This window comes from Pan troglodytes, chromosome X (genome assembly GCF_028858775.2).
Source record: "Pan troglodytes isolate AG18354 chromosome X, NHGRI_mPanTro3-v2.0_pri, whole genome shotgun sequence".
NCBI lineage: Eukaryota > Metazoa > Chordata > Mammalia > Primates > Hominidae > Pan > Pan troglodytes.
The window spans coordinates 67,725,210-67,743,665 of NC_072421.2; the positions used below are offsets into that span (position 1 = coordinate 67,725,210).

The 18,456-nt window shown below is 36.1% G+C and overlaps 1 protein-coding gene and 1 pseudogene across 2 annotated transcripts in view; one reads left to right on the plus strand and one right to left on the minus strand.

Annotated features, from left to right (window-relative positions):
• EDA (ectodysplasin A) overlaps positions 1-18,456 on the plus strand; it is a 434,047-nt gene that overhangs the window by 323,128 nt on the left and 92,463 nt on the right. The gene's annotated exons all lie outside the window — the stretch shown is intronic.
• Positions 11,285-12,275, minus strand: LOC107971117 (CCR4-NOT transcription complex subunit 7-like; annotated as a pseudogene).

Consider the following 18,456-nt stretch of genomic DNA (forward strand, 5'->3'; position numbering starts at 1 on the left):
TCTATTCAGGGATTCGATTTCTTCCTGGTTTAGTCTTGGGAGGGTGTATGTGTCCAGGAATTTATCCATTTCTTCTAGATTTTCTAGTTTATTTGCATAGAGATTTTTATATTATTCTCTGATGGTAGTTTGTACTTCTGTGGGGTCAGTGGTGATATCCCCATTATTATTTTTTATTGTGTCCACTTAATTCTGTCTTTTCTTCTTTATTAGTCTAGCTAGTTGTCTATTTTGTTAATTTTTTCAAAAACTCAGCTCCTGGATTCATTGATTTTTTTTTTGGAGGGTTTTTTGTGTATCTGTCCTCTTCAATTCTGCTCTGTTCTTAGTTATTTCTTGTCTTCTGCTAGCTTTTGGATTAGTTTGCTCTTGCCTCTCTAGCTCTTTTAATTGTGATGTTAGGGTGTCGATTTGAGATCTCTCTAGCTTTCTGATGTTGGCATTTAGTGCTATAAATTTCCCTCTTAACACTGCTTTAGCTGTGTCCCAGAGATTCTGGTACATTGTCTCCTTGTTCTCATTGGTTTCAAAGAACTTCTTGATTTCTGCTTTAATTTCATCATTTACCCAGGAGTCATTCAGGAGCAGGTTGTTCAATTTCCATGTAATTGTGTGGTTTTAAGTGAGTTTCTTAATCCTGAGTTCTAATTTGATTGCACTGTGGTCTGAGAGACTGTTTGTTACGATGTCAGTTCTTTTGCATTTGCTGAGAAGTGTTTTACTTCCAATTATGTGGTCTATTTTAGACTAAGTGCCATGTGGCACTGAGAAGAATGTATATTTTGTTGATTTGGGGTGAAGAATTCTGTAGATGTCTATTAGGTCCACTTGTTCCAGAACTGAGTTCAAGTCCTGAATATTCTTGTTAATTTTTATCTCATTGATCTGTCTAATATTGACAGTGGGGTGTTAAAGTCTCCCACGATTATTGTGTGGGAGTCTAAGTCTCTTCGTAGGTCTCTAAGAACTTGTTTTATGAATCTGGGTACTCCTGTATTGGGTGCATATATATTTAGAATAGTTAGCTATTGTTGCATTGTTGCCTTTACCATTTTGTAATACCCTTCTTTGTCTTTTTTGATCTTTGTTTTTTTAAAGTCTGTTTTGTCAGAGACTAGGATTGCAACCCCTGCTTTTTTTGCTTTCCATTTGCTTGGAAAATTTTCCTCCATCCCTTTGTTTTGAGTCTATGTGTGTCTTTGCACATGAGATGGGTCTCCCGAATACAGCACACCAATGGGTCTTGACTCTTTATCCAATTTACCAGTCTGTGTCTTTTAATTGGGCCATTTAGCCCATTTACATTTAAGGTTAGTATTGTTATGTGTGAATTTGATCCTGTCATCATGATGCTATCTGGTTATTGTGCACACTAATTGATGCAGTTTCTTCATAGTGTCATTGGTCTTTATATTTTGGTGTGTTTTTGCAGTGGCTGGTACTGGTTTTTCCTTTCCATATTTAGTGCTTCTTTCAGGAGCTCTTGCAAGGCAGGCTGGCAATAACAAAATCCCTCAGCATTTGCTTGTCTGGAAAGGATTTTATTTCTCCTTTGCTTATGAAGCTTAGTTTGGCTGGATATGAAATTCTGGGTTGAAAATTCTTTTCTAAGAATGTTGAATATTGGCCCCCAATCTCTTCTGGCTTGTAGAGTTTCTGCTGAGACGTCCATTCTTAGTCTGATGGGCTTCCCTTTGTAGGTGACCTAGCCTTTCTCTCTGGCTGCCCTTAACACTTTTTCCTTCATTTCAACCTTGGAGAATCTGATGGTTATGTGTCTTGGGGTTGATCTTCTCATGGAGTATCTTAGTGGTGCCCTCTGTATTTCCTGAATTTGCATGTTGGCCTGTCTTGCTAGGTTGGGGAAGTTCTCCTGGATTATATCCTGAAGTGTGTTTTCCAGCTTTTTGATTGCCTTTTAACACTAATTTAGGTCCTTCCTCTCTGAGTATACCTGGTGCTACCATGTTGCCCCATCTCTCCCCAAGCTGCAAACTTGTCTTTCTCCCTTTGTTTCCAATTCCATCTTACCCATTCTATATGCCATTACTTCAGGGTCACACTAGGTAAAAAACAATAATAGTAATTGTCTAAATCAATTTTATTTTAAATGTTAGGGGGGAAGAATACAACTAACATTAATTGAACATCTACAATGCACCAAGCACTTTTATACATGTTCTCATTTAATTCTCACAACAATCCCATGGTGATTGTTATTTCTGTTGTATAGATGCCATTAATTTAGAGGTAAGTGGCATGCTTTAACCCTTTTGTACATACTATTCCGTCTGTCTAGGATACCCCTTCAGTTCCATCTCTATCGAGCAAACTACCAAACCTTCAAAAGCCACTTCAGATGTCATCTCCCTAGCTGGTGGTCTCAGCACTGCCCATGTCAATTCTGAAAAGACTCTCCAAGTAATTCTGATACTGGCCCCTGGTTAAGAGTCATCATATGAAACAATACTGTGTAAAGAGCAAGAGCCACGTCTTACTGATATTTGTATTCCTGTTGCATTGCAGAGTCTATTTTGCATTCCACAGTGGTATTTTGGTCAGTGTTTATTGAAGGAATTATTTGAGGTTTATGGAAATGCCCATGTTATGTTGTATGTTACTGGGGGTGGGTAGATTTTGAAAAATTCAAGTAAATGTATTCAGATAAATGCTGCATCTCTGGGGAGCAGTAGAAGTGAAAGGTGGTGATAACTATGAATGAAACCCATATAAACACAGAGGCAACAATTTTTAGAAAGAAGAGAATGCTTATCATATTTTTATTCTTTTTGGAAACAAACTACTTTTCTCATAATGCAAACTAAAAAAAGTAAAATTTGATAAAGTCTGTTTGGCTGGTACAAATACACAGCACATAATTGTAAACCAGGGATATTTCCTTGGGAAACGGATTGCCATCAGAAAAAGAGACTGCATGAAATGTTTAACATTTATTAAAGCGGCATAGGTTAAAGTGTTAAATAGCTGAAAAACACTGAAGTAGGAACTCATAGAAAAGTTTGGGTAGCCTACTATCCTTTATAAAAAGCAGGATCTTTGTTGATTCAAAATACTTGGTTGCCTTGGGCTCTATGGTATTGAATGTTGCTAAAAATAAATGCGCCACCAACTTGCCCTTAGAAATTTCTTCATTCTATAAAAGTTTACATTGTGTTGTAACAGAATTTGACCTTTATTGGCAAGAAATAATGTAAAACATTTCTAATCAATTCTCAAGCATGATATGGCAGCACTTTCCACACAACTAGGTACCAGCTGATAAGAGATGAGATCTCTGATTACTATTTCAGCAGTTACCATTAGTACAAGTAAAAATGAATATTGTGACTGGCAAGTGCTCAAGGATTTTAGTACTAACATAATTATTTATTGCTTAGAACTTGGCTCTGCATGGTCCAAGTTCAATGTCAATTTAAGACCCCAGCAAGATACTGTACAGCTGACTTCATTTGCCAAAGAAATTTGAAAACTTTTTTAAAGCTATTAAAAGCATTCTTGCTGTTTTTTGGCAGTGCTAGGTAGAACTTGGCTCATCATGGAGCTGGGATAATCACAGAGTGAGCGAATGATAATTTAGGTCCTTAGGCAAACATACAAGCTTTGAAGCCTGGGTATTTCTAATTGCATGCCTAGTGCCTGATTGACATGATTCTGAGGTTAAACAACTACCCTGAGAAGCTGCTCCTAGTTGCCGATTGTTTACCAGTGACCTTCCACTCCTACACATAGAATTGTGTTTCACCTACTGACAGTGGTCTGCCAAAGTCCAGGATGAATCTTCCTGGGGTGTAGATTCTGCTCAGGGTTAACAGAAAACACTTCACTTCATTCCATTTGTGTGTGTGTGTGTGTGTGTGTGTGTGTGTGTGTGTGTGATGTATAATGCAAAATTCTTCTAAAATGGGAGACTTCAAAGAAATGTTAGGACTTAAGCCTGTCCCTCCCACTCCTGCCATGGGGAGACGGCATTTGGAAGTGTGGAGAATCTTAAAAACACTGCTCTAAGTTATGGCCACTTTTCTGGAATGCTGTTATCTCTCACCTCTGCCCAGAAGTATCCTGCTTATTTTTCAAAAGTCATTGTCCCCATCTTCTGTACCCCAAGCAGAGTTAACACTTCTCTGCGGCTCCGTAGACTTTCCTTTATGAACCTCATATGGCATTCATCCCATTGTTGCGATTACCTGTTTGTCTTCTCACTAGGTAGATGGTGAGCCTCAGAAGAACAAGGTCTACAGGTTCTTTATATCCTCAGTGCCTTGCACTGTATTTGACTAGAGCAAGTAACTAGCAAACAGTGAATAGTGAATAGGTAGATGGATAACTGGATGATAGAACAGACAGGAAAATGTCCATTGATATGTCCACCCATGTGAATAAGATTCTGAGCTCCTCTCCTAATATTCTAGTTTAGGCCTCTGAATATAGAAATGGGTGTTCACTGGGCTGTTTTCAACTTGCATATCAGTTATACCCTTACTTTTAATGGGGAAATATCAATGTAATTCATTCTATTAAGGCTCAGGAAGAAAAATCATATGATCATATCAATTAATGCAAACAAAGTATTTAACAAAATCCAATACCAATTCATGATTTAAAAAAAAAAAAGAAACTCCCAACCAACTAGGAGTAGAGGGGAACATCCACAAATTGATAAAGGACATCTACAAAAGTTCTACAGGTAACATCATACTTTATGGTGAAAGACTAAATGCTTTTCTTCTAAAATCAGGAACAAGATTAAGATGTCTGCTCTCATCATTTCTAGTCAACATTGTGCTGGAGGTTCTAGCCAGTGAAATAAGGAAGCAATAAATAAGAGGCAACCAATTTAGAAAGGAAATAAAACTGTCTTTATACACAGACGACATGATTATCTTTGTAAAAAGTTGTAAGAAATCCACAAAACAACTACCAGAACTAGTAAGTGAATACAGCAAGTTCACAGGATACAGGGTCATTATTAAAAATCAATTCTATTCCTATATACTAGGAATAAACAATCAGAAATTGAAGATTTTAAGAATACCATTCTTAATAGCATCAAAAATATGAAATATTAAGATGTCAGTTTTCCCAAAATTGATCTATAGATTCAATGCAATTTAAATTTTTTATAGGAACTGATAAGCTGATCTGAAAATTTATGTGGAAAGTCTGAGTACCTAGAATATCCTAAACAACTTTGAAAAAAGAACAAAGTTGGAGGACCTATGCTACCTGATTTCAAGGCTTATTAGAAAGCTACAGTACATAGTGTTTTTAATATAGACAGTAGATCTGGTTGCAGAATAGTGAGCCAAGAAATAAACCCACACATATATGGTCAAATGATCTGCAACAAAAGTGTGAAGCAATTCAATGGAAAAATTATATTTAAAAGACAAAATACAGCATGGAAGAAAATATTTGCAAATCACTTATCTGATAAAGAACTGTTATCAAGAATATATAATGATCTTTTAAAAAATCAATAATAAAAAACACACAACTCAATACTTTTAAATGGAAGAAAGAGAGTCAGGGACAATGGTGGATATCTGTAATCCCAACTACTTGGGAGGCTGAGGTAACAAGATCACTTGAGCCCAGTTTGAAACCAGCCTGGGCAACATAGCCAGATCTTGTCTCTAAAAACAAATAAACAAAAAATTTAAATGGGTGAAGTATTTGAAAAGACACTTCACTAAAGAAGATATATGAAAAGATCCTCAACATCATTAGCCATCAGAGAAATGCAAATTAAAGCCATAATGAGAGACTACTACATACCTATTAGAATGATTAAACTTAAAAAGACTGACCATACCAAGTTTTGATGAGGATATGAGAACCTGAAACTCTCATACACACTGCTGGCGGGAATGTAAAATGGTACATCCACTTTAGGAAATAGTTTGGCAGTTTCTTATAACATGTACTTACCACATAGTATATGTTACCCAACAGTTCTACTCCAAGGTATTTCCTAAGAGAAATAAAAGCGTATGTCCACACAAAGACTTGCACACCAATGTCCGTAACAGTTTTATTTGTAGTAACTAAAAACTGGAAACAAATCATTTTGTCCCTCAACAGATAGTGGATAAACAAACTCTGTTACATCCATGCAACAGAATACTACTTATCAATGAAAAGGAATGAACTGATACATATTATAACGTTAGAATCTCAAACTAATTATGCTGAGAGAAAGAAGCCAGACAAAGTATCTTGTGTGATGCTATTTATATAAAATTCTAGAAAATGAAAACTGATCTATAGTGGCAAAAAGCAGATCAGTCGTTACCTGGAAATGCAGAGGGCATCAGAGACTGGGCTGAGTGGGAAGGGATTACAAAGGAGCATGAGGAAACTTTTGGGGGTGATGGATATCCTTGTTATTTTGATTGTGATGATGGTTTCACAGGTGTACATAGATGTACATACATATGTAAAAACTTAAATATGTACAGTTTGTTGTATGTCTATAAAGCCGTAAAAATGATCTCTGTGGCTGAAAATGAAGCTGGTTATAACTTAATCTGGAGTGTGTGTCAGGTATCCGTGGGTTATAAGAGAAAGGATATAGATAGGCTTTGAGGCTGGAGTTAAAGAGGCAGGTTAAATAATAGAGACGGGCTATTCTTTAGTTGGCTTCTTGCCAGAACGCTTTTTCAGATAAAGGTTCTGAGAGACTGATTTAAATTTAGTAATGGCAAAGGAAGATTTCTGTTCCAAGGTTACTAATTGGTTTTTAAATTGCCATATGATTATTTTTATATCTTATGAGGAATACATGCACATAGTTTTTAAAAATATGAACTAAGTACCTAAAAGTTTATAATGCAGGCAATGTTTCACTGTTCCAACCCTCCGAATCCTAATCCTCTGAGATTACCTTTCACTCTATTAACTGTTTCTGTTTAGTTCTTCTATTGACTGCTTCCATATATACTGCTATTTCTTAATTCATCTATTTTAGGCTTTATTAACTTTGTAATTTAATAAATGAGGCTATAACTCACTTATACTATCTCTTGTCCCAATTTAGTTATGATGCTTTTTAGTTCCTCTTTTTTTTTTTTGAGGAATATACTTAGACCTTTATTTCTTGTTTCGTAAACTATAGACAGTATCTCTTAGTTCTTTGTAAAAACTAAGAGTTTGTAAAAAGAGGCCATCAGTTCCCTTTATCTCTCTCCCCTACCTACCAATTCTAGTCATTTGTACTTTTACTTTTTACATTGCCAAGAGTGGTAATGTTTATGTTTTGCTCTACATTTATAATTAACTATCTCTATAATTAAATATCCTGTGCTTTTATATATTGGTTATTTCCAGAAGTTGAAAATCAATATACAGTGTTTGTACTATTGTTAATTATTTAAAATTTTTCTCTCTTCTGTCAAGTGTTGATAGTATTACATTTCTTAATTTGTAAAACTTGTTTTTTTCTGGATTTTCTAATTACCTTTATTTTTTCTTGCATCATCTGCTACATTCATAAGTTTCTCTAATTTCTTAAAGATGGATAGGCCTGGCGTGGTGGCTCACGCCTCTAATCCCAGCACTTTGGGAGGCCGAGGCGGGCAGATCATGAGGTCAGGAGTTCGAGACCAGCCTGGCCAACATGGTGAAACACCGTCTCTACTAAAAATACAAAAAATTAGCTGGGCGTGGTGGTGCCTGTAATCCCAGATACTCAGGAGGCTGAGGCAGGAGAATCGCTTGAACCCGGGAGGCAGAGGTTGCAGTGAGCTGAAATCGTACCACCGCACTCCAGCCCAGCTGACAGTGAGAGAGACCATCTCAAAAAAAAAAAAAAATGGATAAAATGGTGAATCCTTTTCCCTGTCTTTTTCTTGATGCCTCTCTCTTGGAGCCCCCCTTCCTTCCATTCAGACTAAGTGTTCCTTAGGCCTCTACTGTACGGCTGGGACTTACTTTTATTAGTCTTTGCAATATTAAAATGTCATGTTTTTGTTATCAGACTCAACTGATAGTTGGTTAGGACAAAATTATAGGTTTGAAATAATTTTCTGTCATAATTTTGAAGGCATTCCTCCATTGTTCTCTCTAAGAGCCAGTGTTGCTGATGAGATGACCAAGCCATTCCAATTCTTGTTCCCTTAACTATTAATGTTTTTCCTCTCTGGGAGCTTTTAGGATCTTTTCTATATCTTTGCTGTTCTGAAATTTCATAATGTGTGTAGGGGTTGAGCAAAATGGTTTAGTACCCCAGATATAAGGCCTGCAACTCAATAAGCCCCAACTATGTAAATAGAGCCATTATACTGGGGGACCTCTAAATTCCAGATAGTAGAGGTCTTTGTTTTACAGCATTAATGCCCACATTAGTTACCTCAATTCTTCTTAGACAATTTATTCAATCTCTTTAGAGAAGAACCTTCTGATTTTTTTCTTTGCCTTGGGAATCAATGCCTGAATACTAGCAGTTCTATATGCAGTGGAGGAAAATGATTAATATACAGATTTTCAATGAATTTCTCATATTTCATTTTCACCCTCTGCCTTACTTGGCATTTCCAATTTTCAAACTTTTCTGTGATCCTACAGGGCAGACCAACATCCTCCCAAGCTGTAAGCCCCCTCTGTCATTTTATCTGCCAATCTTTATCAGCCAGCATCCTATTCAATGTCTGTCTATCAGAAATGTATTGGGATCTCTTTTCTGCTGACTCCCTCTACTATTGTCTTCATTATATCTTTTTTATTGTTTAATGTCATTGTTAAATTTTTTTATTTTTAATTTTTGTGAGTACATAGTAGGTATATATATATTTATGGGTTACACGAGATATTTTGATACAGGCACACAATGTGTAATAATCACAACAAGGTAAATGCAGTAACCATCACTTCAAGCATGTATCCCTTCTTTGTATTGCAAACAATCCAATTATACTCTTAGTTTTTTAAAATGTACAATATTTTAAAACGTACAATATTAAAATGTACAATGATTGTTGACTGTAGTCACCTTGTTATGCTATCAAATACTAGATCTTATTCATTCTATCTAACTATATTTTTTACCCTTTAATAATCCCTACTCCCCCACCCATTACTACCCTTCCCAGCCTCTGATAACCATCATTCTACTCTACATCCCCACGAGTTCAGTTGTCTTTATTGTTTAGCTCCCACAAATGTGTGAGAATATATGAAGTTTGTCTGACTTCTTTCAATTAACGTCACGACCTCCATTTCCCTCCATGTTGTTGCAAATGACAGTATCTCATTCTTTTCATGGATAAATAGTACTGCATTGTGTATGTGTACCATATCTTCTTTATCCATTCATCTGTTGATAGATACTTAGGTTGCTTCCAAATCTTGGCTATTGTGAATAGTGGCACAATAAACATGGGAGTGTAGACATCTCTTTGATATACTGATGTCCTTTCTTTTGGGTATATACCTAGCAGTAGGATTGCTGGATCATATATGGTAGTTCTATTTTTAGTTTTTTGAGGAACCTCCAAACTGTTCTCCACAGTGATTATAATAATTTACATTCCCACCAACAGTGTACAAGGGTTCCCTATTCTCCACATCCTCATCAGCATGTGTTATTGCCCGTCTTTTTTTATAAGAGAACATTTTTGAAGCCTTTATTTACAAAAGCTTTAAAAACAAGTAATACCCTCTGTTTTGAAAATAATGTTTTGTTTAAAAAGGACCGCCCAGTTACAGCACTGTAATATCATGAGTAAAGAATGTACAAGGGAGACAAACCAATGTGACTAACATTTGGAGATTTGCTAATATTATTGATTGAAGTATAGGTAATACACATGATAACTTGTAGTCAATCATTTCAGGGTAGAGTTAATGATTACCGAAAAGTCTTCCTACATCCTACACATGCTCTGGTCTGGTCACATATTCTGCATGGCTAAATATTTCACAGTCTCTTTTGTCAATATATGTAAATTAGATTGCAAAGATATACACAAAAAAAAACAAGCATTACACTCCTCAGGTAATTTTATTAGCTCTCTCTCTCTATATATGACAATATATATATATTCTCATATATTCTCAAGCATCAAAATGTTATACTTGATTGAAGATTTGTTTCAGAAAATATTTTATCCTTTATTTATGTACTCATATATATATGAGTACATTATATATATATTATATATATACATTTATATATGGATTTTGTTTTGTACCAAATCTCTCCATTATTTACCTTTGTAGCAACTAGGAAAGCACAATTTTTGACTTCTAATTTAATTTGGTACAAAATATACCTAAAGACTTGTTATCTTTGGATTTTAAAAAAATCAATTTGTATAACCAACAAATCAAGATCATCATAAGTATGGCTACAAAATTAAAAAAACAAGGGTAAACAGTGATGGAATAAAAATAAGCAGATCAAGGGAAGTGTGCTATCATAAAGTAACTGTAGCTTCAACATCTTGAGTACCAGTTTCCTGGCAGATACTAAGTATTCAATCACAAGGGATTTTTCCTGAAGGGGGTAAGACTGGTTTGAAAAGTCTTCAGTCACAGAGCAGCCTACACATGCCAATTAAAAACTGACAGACACTAGATGTGCTTGGAAGATTAAACATTACGTACAGAAACAGCAGTTACTAAGCTCCTCAGTAGTTTCTTGTCTTTTTTTTAGTTTCACTGAATTGACAGTTTGCACAATAAATGTGCTACATTCTGTGGGTCAAAACCGAGTAAATGCTGTGTAAAGTTGGCAGATGGTCATTTTTCCAGCTAAGATCACGTAAAAACAACATTTCTGATAAAACAGAGGTTTTGAGTTAGAATCACTCTCCAAAGTACAAAACTGATGGTCCACAATCTCAAATAGCTAAAACTCCTGCAGAATGGAAGGGAGAGACATGAAACAGAGAAATAAATTACAGTCAGTGCTAGTTAATTTAGGAAAAGGGAGAAATAAACCAAACTCCCAACTAGGTAAAGTTTATCAAAATATTCAATGATGTAGCTTTCTCCACTCTGTCACACACGCTTGCTAACAAGTATATTAAATTAAGGCCAAATTTAACCTGAATGTGTTTTGTTGTTGTTGTTGTTTGTTTGTTCTTTTGTGGGTTTTTTTGTTTTCTTTTTTTAATCTGAGATAGGAACGATCATACTTAGTACTGAAAGGCAGACAATAAAATGGGCCATGAAAGGGCGGGGGGAAGGGACTGTCTGTTGTTCAAAGGATTCAACCAGAGATAAAACCTATATACAAGCATGTGTGTAGCTCAAAATAAAATAAAAATAAAAGGACTATTTCATGTCATGACTGCTTGTTGGCTTCTTCTTCATATGCATTCCCTGTGCCATTCTGTACATAGGATGAACCAGAACCAAGGCCATACAAATGACCACAATATTTGGCATCATCAGTATGATCTTCAAAGAACATTCCTCTCATTTTGAAAAAGGCCATTCCTGTCAGCAATGATTTAGATCCTGCCTGATGTGGTGGTCCTATCTATGCCAGCTCTAACTGTTCTGCCACCTCCTGTAATCCATCTTTGAGATGTTTGCAGCTCTTCATGAGGTACTTCACATCATAAATGACAGGTAAAAACAATCGAAGGATCTCAAAGAAGTCAAGTTCTTCTTCAGGCAAGTTAGAGTTGGTCAGCATTTTGATTAAATAGCCAAAGTTGTAACTGCTGTGAAATGACAACCATTTGACCCCTTCACAGAGGACCACTCCTGAAGTCATAAGAAGTTCTGCAAAGTACTGGGTCTCAATTCCTTCCTCATCATGTTTTTTAAACTGGATACCAGATGTTGTTAGTAGCTCTATAGAGTTCTGGGCATACATGTCCTCTGTCAAATTAAATTTAAAATTAAACTGCCAAGTTGAAGTTCCTGGAGGGTATTCTCCTTGCTCATTTATAAATGTCAGTCCTAGGTGAATTATCTTTAACAAGTCTACATTACACCGCAATAGTTGGTATTGATAGTCAGCATTGCTCCTGAATTCTCCAGTGGGTCTTGCAACCACACCTGGAAACTCGGTGTCCATAGCAACGTAATTATATTTTCGGATAACTTGACGAATTTTCTTCATCTCTTCATCCACGTTGCAAGCCCAAACTTCACAAATTCTTTGGCTATGATGTACAGTTGCTGCTGGCATAGTGAGGGCACAAGGGAGTCTAGATGCCAAGCATCAAAATGTTATACTTGATTGAAGATTTGTTTCAGAGAATATTTTATCCTTTATTTATGTACTTGTGTCACTGAGCTCTCACTCCTCCTCCTCCCCCTGGCCATAGAGACAGCACCCGGCGGCGGTGGCAGTGGCGGGTGCCCCATAGACACCTCTCGCCCAGCAAGGGATCTGCACCACACCGTGCTGCGCCGTCACTTTTCGCACCGCCTGTCTTTTGAATAAAAGTTAAAATGGATAAAGGCCATTTTCACTGGGGTGAGATGATATCTCATTGTAGTTTCAATTTGCATTTCTCTGATGATAGATGATGTTGAGTACCTTTTAACATGCTTCTTTGCCATTTGTATGTCTTCTTTTGAGAAATGTCTATTCAGATCTTTTGCTCATTTTAAAATCGAATTATTAGATTTTTTTTCCTATGGAGTGGTTTGAGCTCCTTATATATTCTGGTTATTAATCTCTGTCAGATGAGTACTTTGCAAATATTTTCTCCCATTCTGTGGATTATCTCTTAACTTTGTGGATTGTTTCCTTTGCTATGTAGAAGTTTTTAATTTGATATGCTCCCATTTGTCCATTTTTACTTTGGTTGCCTGTGCTTGTGGGATATTAAATTTTTGCCCAGTCCAATTTCCTGGAGTTCCCTCAATTTTTTTCTATTAGTGTCATAGTTTGAGGTCCTAGATTTAAGTCTTTAATCCATTTTAATTTTATCTTTGTTTACAGTGAGAGATAGGAGTCTAGTTTCATTCTTTTGCAAATGGATATCCAGTTTTCCCAGCACCATTTACTGAAGAGACTGTCTTTTCCAAATGTATGTTCTTGGAACCTTTATCAAACATGAGTTCACTGTAGATGTATGGATTTATTCCAGGGTTCTGTATTCTGTTCCATAGTCTATGTGTCTCTTTTAATGCTAGTACCATGCTGTTTGGGTTGCTATAGCTCTGTATTACAATTTGAAGTCAGGTGATGTGATTCTTCCAGTTTTGTTCTTTTTGCTCAGGATAGCTTTGGCTATTCTGGGTCTTTTGTGGTTCCATATGCATTTTAGAATTTTTTTTATTTCCATGAAGAATGTCATTCATATTTTGATAGGGATTGCATTGAATCAGTAGATAGCTTGGGGTACTATGAATATTTAACAATATTGATTTTTCTAATCCATGAACATGGACTATCTTTTCCATTTTTTGTGTGTCCTCTTCAATTTCTTACGTCAATGTTTTATAGTTTTCAATGTAGAGATATTTCACTTCTTTGGTTAAGCTTATTCCTAGGTATTTTATTTTATTTGTGGCTATTTTAATGGGATTACTTTCTTAATTTCTTTTTCAGATTGTTTGCTGCTGACATATAGAAATGCTGTGTTGATTTTTTTTATCCTGAAACGTTACTGAACTTGTTTATCAGTTCTAATTGTTTTTTTGGTGGAGTCTTTAGTTTTTTCCACATATAAGATCATTTCATCTGCAAATAAAGATAATTCAACTTTGTCCTTTCCAATTTGGATGCCCTTTATATCTTTCTCTCATCCAATTGCTCTAGCCAGGACTTCCAGTACTGTCTTGAATAACAGTGGTGAAAGTGGGCATCTTTGTCTTATTCCAGATCTTGGAGAAAAGGCTTCCAGTTTTTCCCTATTGAGTATGATACTAACTGTGGGTCTGTTATATATGGCTTTTATTGTATTGAGGTATGTTCCTTCTATACCCAGTTTGTTGAGGGTTTTTATCATGAACAGATGTTGAATTTTATCAAACTCTTTTTTCAGCATCAATTGAAATGATCATATCATTTTTGTCCTTCATTCTGTTGATATGATGTATCACATTGATTGACTTGCATATGTTGAACCATCCTTGCATTCCTGGGATAAATCCCACTTGGTCACAGTGAGTGATCTCTTTAATGTGTCGTTGAATTCAGTTTGCTAGTATTTTGTTGAGGATTTTTGTATCAATGTTTATCAGGGATATTGGCTTGTAGTTTTCTTTTTTTGATGTGTTTTTGTCTGGTTTTGGTATCAGGGTAATACTGGCCTTATAGAATGAGTTTGGAAGTACTCCCTCATTCTCTATTTTTTGGAATACTTTGAGTAGGATTGATATTAGTTCTTTTTTAAATGTTTGATAAAATTCAGCAGTGAAGCTATTGGGTCCCAGGCTTTTCTTTGCTGAGAGATGTTTTATTACAACTTCAATCTCATTATTTGTTATTAGTCTGTTCAGGTGATGGATTTCATCATGGTTCAATCTTGGTAGGTTGTATGTGTCTAGGAATTTACCAGTTTCTTCTAGATTTTTCAATTTATTGGCATACAGTTGCTCATAATAGCCTATAATGATCTTTTGTATTTCTTCAGTGTCAGTTATAATGTCTCCTTTTTCATCTCTAATTTTATTACTTTAGGTCTTCTCTCTTTTTTGTAGTTAGTTGGGCAAAAGGTTTGTTGATTTTTTTATCATTTGATAAAAAAACTTTTCATTTTATTGATCTTTTGTATTTTTATTTCAAATTTCTACTCTGATCATTATTATTTCTTTTCTTCTACTAATTTTGAGTTTGCTTCGGTCTTGCATTTCTGTTTCTTTTTTAACTTTTGTGAGTACATAGTAGGTGTATATATTTGTGAGTTACAGGAGGTATTTTGATACAGGCATGCAGTGCATAATAATCACATCATGATAAATGAGGTATCCATTTCCTCAAACATTTATCCCTTGTATTACAAATAATACAATTATACTATTTTAGTTAGTTTTCAATGTACAATTAAATGCAATTCTAGTTCTTTAAGATACATCATTAGGTTGTTCATTTGAAATTTTTCTAGTTTTTTATTGTAGGTGCTTATTGTTATAAACTTTCCTCTTAGTACTGCTTTCACTGTATCCCATAGGTTCTTGTATGTTGTGTTTCCATTTTCATTTGCTTCAAGAAATTTTTTAATTTCCTTCTTAATTTCTTCATTGGCCCACTGGTCATTCAAGAGTATATTGTTTAATTTCCATGTGTTTGTATAATGTCCAAAATTCCTCGTTATTGATTTCTAGTTTTAGTCCATCATGGTCAGGGAAGATACTTGATATTATTTCAAGTTTTTGAATGTTTTAAGACTTCTCTTGTGGCCTAACATATGGTCTATCCTTGAGAATGATCCATGTGCTGAGAAGAAGAATATGTACTTTGCAACCCTTGGATGAAATGTTACGTGAATATCCATTAGGTCCATTTGGTCTATAGTGCAGATTAAGTCTGATGCTTCTTTGTTCATTTTCTGTCTGGATGATGTATCCAATGCTGAAAGTGAAGTGTTGAAGTCTCCATCTATTATTGTGTTGGGGTCCATCTCTCTCTTTAACTCTAATAATATTTGTTTTATATATCTGGGTCTTCCAGTGTTGGGTGCATATATATATATATATATTTAAAATTGTTATATCCTCTTGTTGAATTGACCCCTTTATCATTATATAATGACCTTCTTTGTCTCTTTTATAGCTTTTGTCTTGAAATATATTTTGTCTGATAGAAGTATAGCTATTCCTGCTAATTTTTTTGTTTCCATTAGCATGGAATATCTTTTCCCATCCCTTTATTTTCAGTCTATGTTTGTCTTTATACATGAAGTGCATTTCTTGTAGGCAACAGATCATTGGGTCTTGATTTTTTATCCACTTAGCCACTCTATGTTTTTTGATTGAAGATATTAGTCCATTTACACTCAATGTTATTATTGATAAGTAAAGATTTACTCCTGCCATTTTATTACTTATTTTATATTTTTGTGGTCTTCTCTTCCTTCTTTCCTTTCTTCCTGTCTTCCTTCTAGTGAAGGTGATTTTCTCTGATGGTATGATGTAATTTCTTGATTTTGATTTTTTGTGTATCTGTTGTACTTTTTTATTTAAGGTTACCACTATGGTTGCAAATAATATCTTATAACCATTTATTTTAAACTGATGGCAACTTAACAATGATTACATATACAAACAAACTAACAAGCAAAGAGAAAACGAATAGACACTCTACACTTTAACTTCATCCCCCCCACTTTAAAACCTTCTTTTCTATTTATATCTTATTATATTGTCTATGTCTTGAAAAGTTGTCATAGTTATTATTTTTTATTGGTTCTTCATTTAGTCTTTCTACTTAGGATAAGAGTTATTTACACACCAGAGTTACAATGTTATAATATTCTGTGTTTTCCTGTATACTTACTATTACCAGTGAGTTTCGTATGTGCAGGTGATTATTTATTACTTATTAATGTTCTTTTCTTTCTGATTGAAGTACTCCCTTTAGCATTTTTTGTAGGACAGGCCTGGTGTTGAAATCCCTCAGCTTTTGTTTGTCTGGGAAAGTCTTTATCTCTCCTTCATGTTTGAAGGATATTTTCACTGAATATACTATTCTAGGGTAAAAGGTGTTTTTTTTTCCTTCAGCACTTTAAATATGTCATGCCACTCTCTTCTAGCCTGTAGGGTTTCCACTGAGAAGTCTGCTGCCAGATGTATACAGCTCCATTGTTATGTTATTTGTTTCTTTTCTCTTGCTGCTTTCAGGATCCTTTCTTTATCCTTCACCTTTAGGAGTTTGATAATTAAATGCTATGAGGTAGTCTTTTTTTGGGTTAAATCTGCTTGGTATTCTATAACCTTCTTATACTTGAATATGGATACCTTTCTCCAGGTTTGGGATGTTCTCTGTTATCCCTTTGAAGAAAGTTTCTGCCCTGATCTCTCTCTATCTCTTCTTTAAGGCAAATAACTCTTGTATTTGCCCTTTTGAGGCTATTTTCTAGATCTTATAGGCATGCTTCATTTTTTTGTATTCTTTTTTCTTTTGTCTCCTCTGACTGTGTATTTTCAAATAGCCTGTCTTCAGGCTTACTAATTTTTGCTTCTGCTTGATCAATTCTGCTAGTAAGAGACTCTGATGCATTCTTCAGTATGCCAATTGCATTTTTCAGCTCCAGAATTTATTCTTTTGTTTCAATCTCTTTGTTAAATTTATCTGATAGGATTCTGAATTTCTTCTCTGTGTTAGCTTGGATTTCATTGAGCTTCCTCAAAACAGCTATGTTGAATTCTCTGAGAAGTCACATATCTCATTTTCTCCAGGATTGGTCACCAATGCCTTATTTAGTTCATTTGGTAAGGTCTTGATGCTTGTGGATATTCATCGACGTCTGGGCATTGAACAGTTACGTATTGACTAGTCTCCGCAGTCTAGGTTTATTTGAACCCATCCTTCTTGGGAGGGCTTTCCAGGTATTTGAAGGGACTTGAGTGTTGTGATCTAAGTCTTTGGTCACTGCAGCTTTAGGGCCACCCCAAGCCCAATAATGCTGTGGCTCTTGCAGACTCATAGAGGTACCACCTGGTGGTCATGGGTAAGATCTGGGAGAATTCCCTGAATTGCCATACAGAGACTCTTGCTCTCTTCCCTTACTTTCCCCCAAACAGAGTCTCTGTCTCTATGCTGAGCTGTCTGAGGCTAGGAGAGGGGTGACACAAAGCACCACTGTGGCCACCACCACCTGGACTGTGCTGGGTCAGACCCAAAGCCAAGATAGCACTGAGTCTCACCCCAGGCCTGTGGTAACCACTGCCTGGCTACTGCCTATGTTCACTCAAGGCCCAAGGGCTCTACAATCAGCAGGTGGCAAATCTAGCCAAGCGTACGATATTCCATTCAGGGTGGCAAGTCTCCCTGGCCCCAGACAGGTCCAACAATGCCATCCAGGAGCCAGAACATGGAGTCAGGAAGCATAGGAACCTACTTGGTGCTCTGTTCTACTGTGGCTGAGCTGACACCCAAAGTGCAAGACAAAGTCCTTCCCACTCTTCCTTACCCTTTCCTCAAGCAGAAGAGTCTCTCCCTGTGGCTACCACTGCCTCAGGCCCATGGTGAGTACTGCCTGGCTATTGCCAGTGTTCACTCAAGGCCCAAGGGTCTTTAGTCAGCTTGTGGTGAATGCTGCCAGGCCTGGGACTCTTCCTTCAGGGCAGTGGGCTCCCCTCTGGCCCAGGACAGGTCCAGAAATGCCATCCAAGAGCCGAGGCCTAGAATTTGGGACCCCAAGAACCCACTTGGTGCTCTACCCCACTGTGGCTGAGCTAGGACCTAAGCTGTAAAACAAAGTCCCTTCTACTCTTCCCTCTCCTTTTGTCAAGCAAGAGGATTCTCTCATAGCCACCACAGTTGGGAATGTACTGGGCCACACCTGAAGCCAGCACAGCTGAATC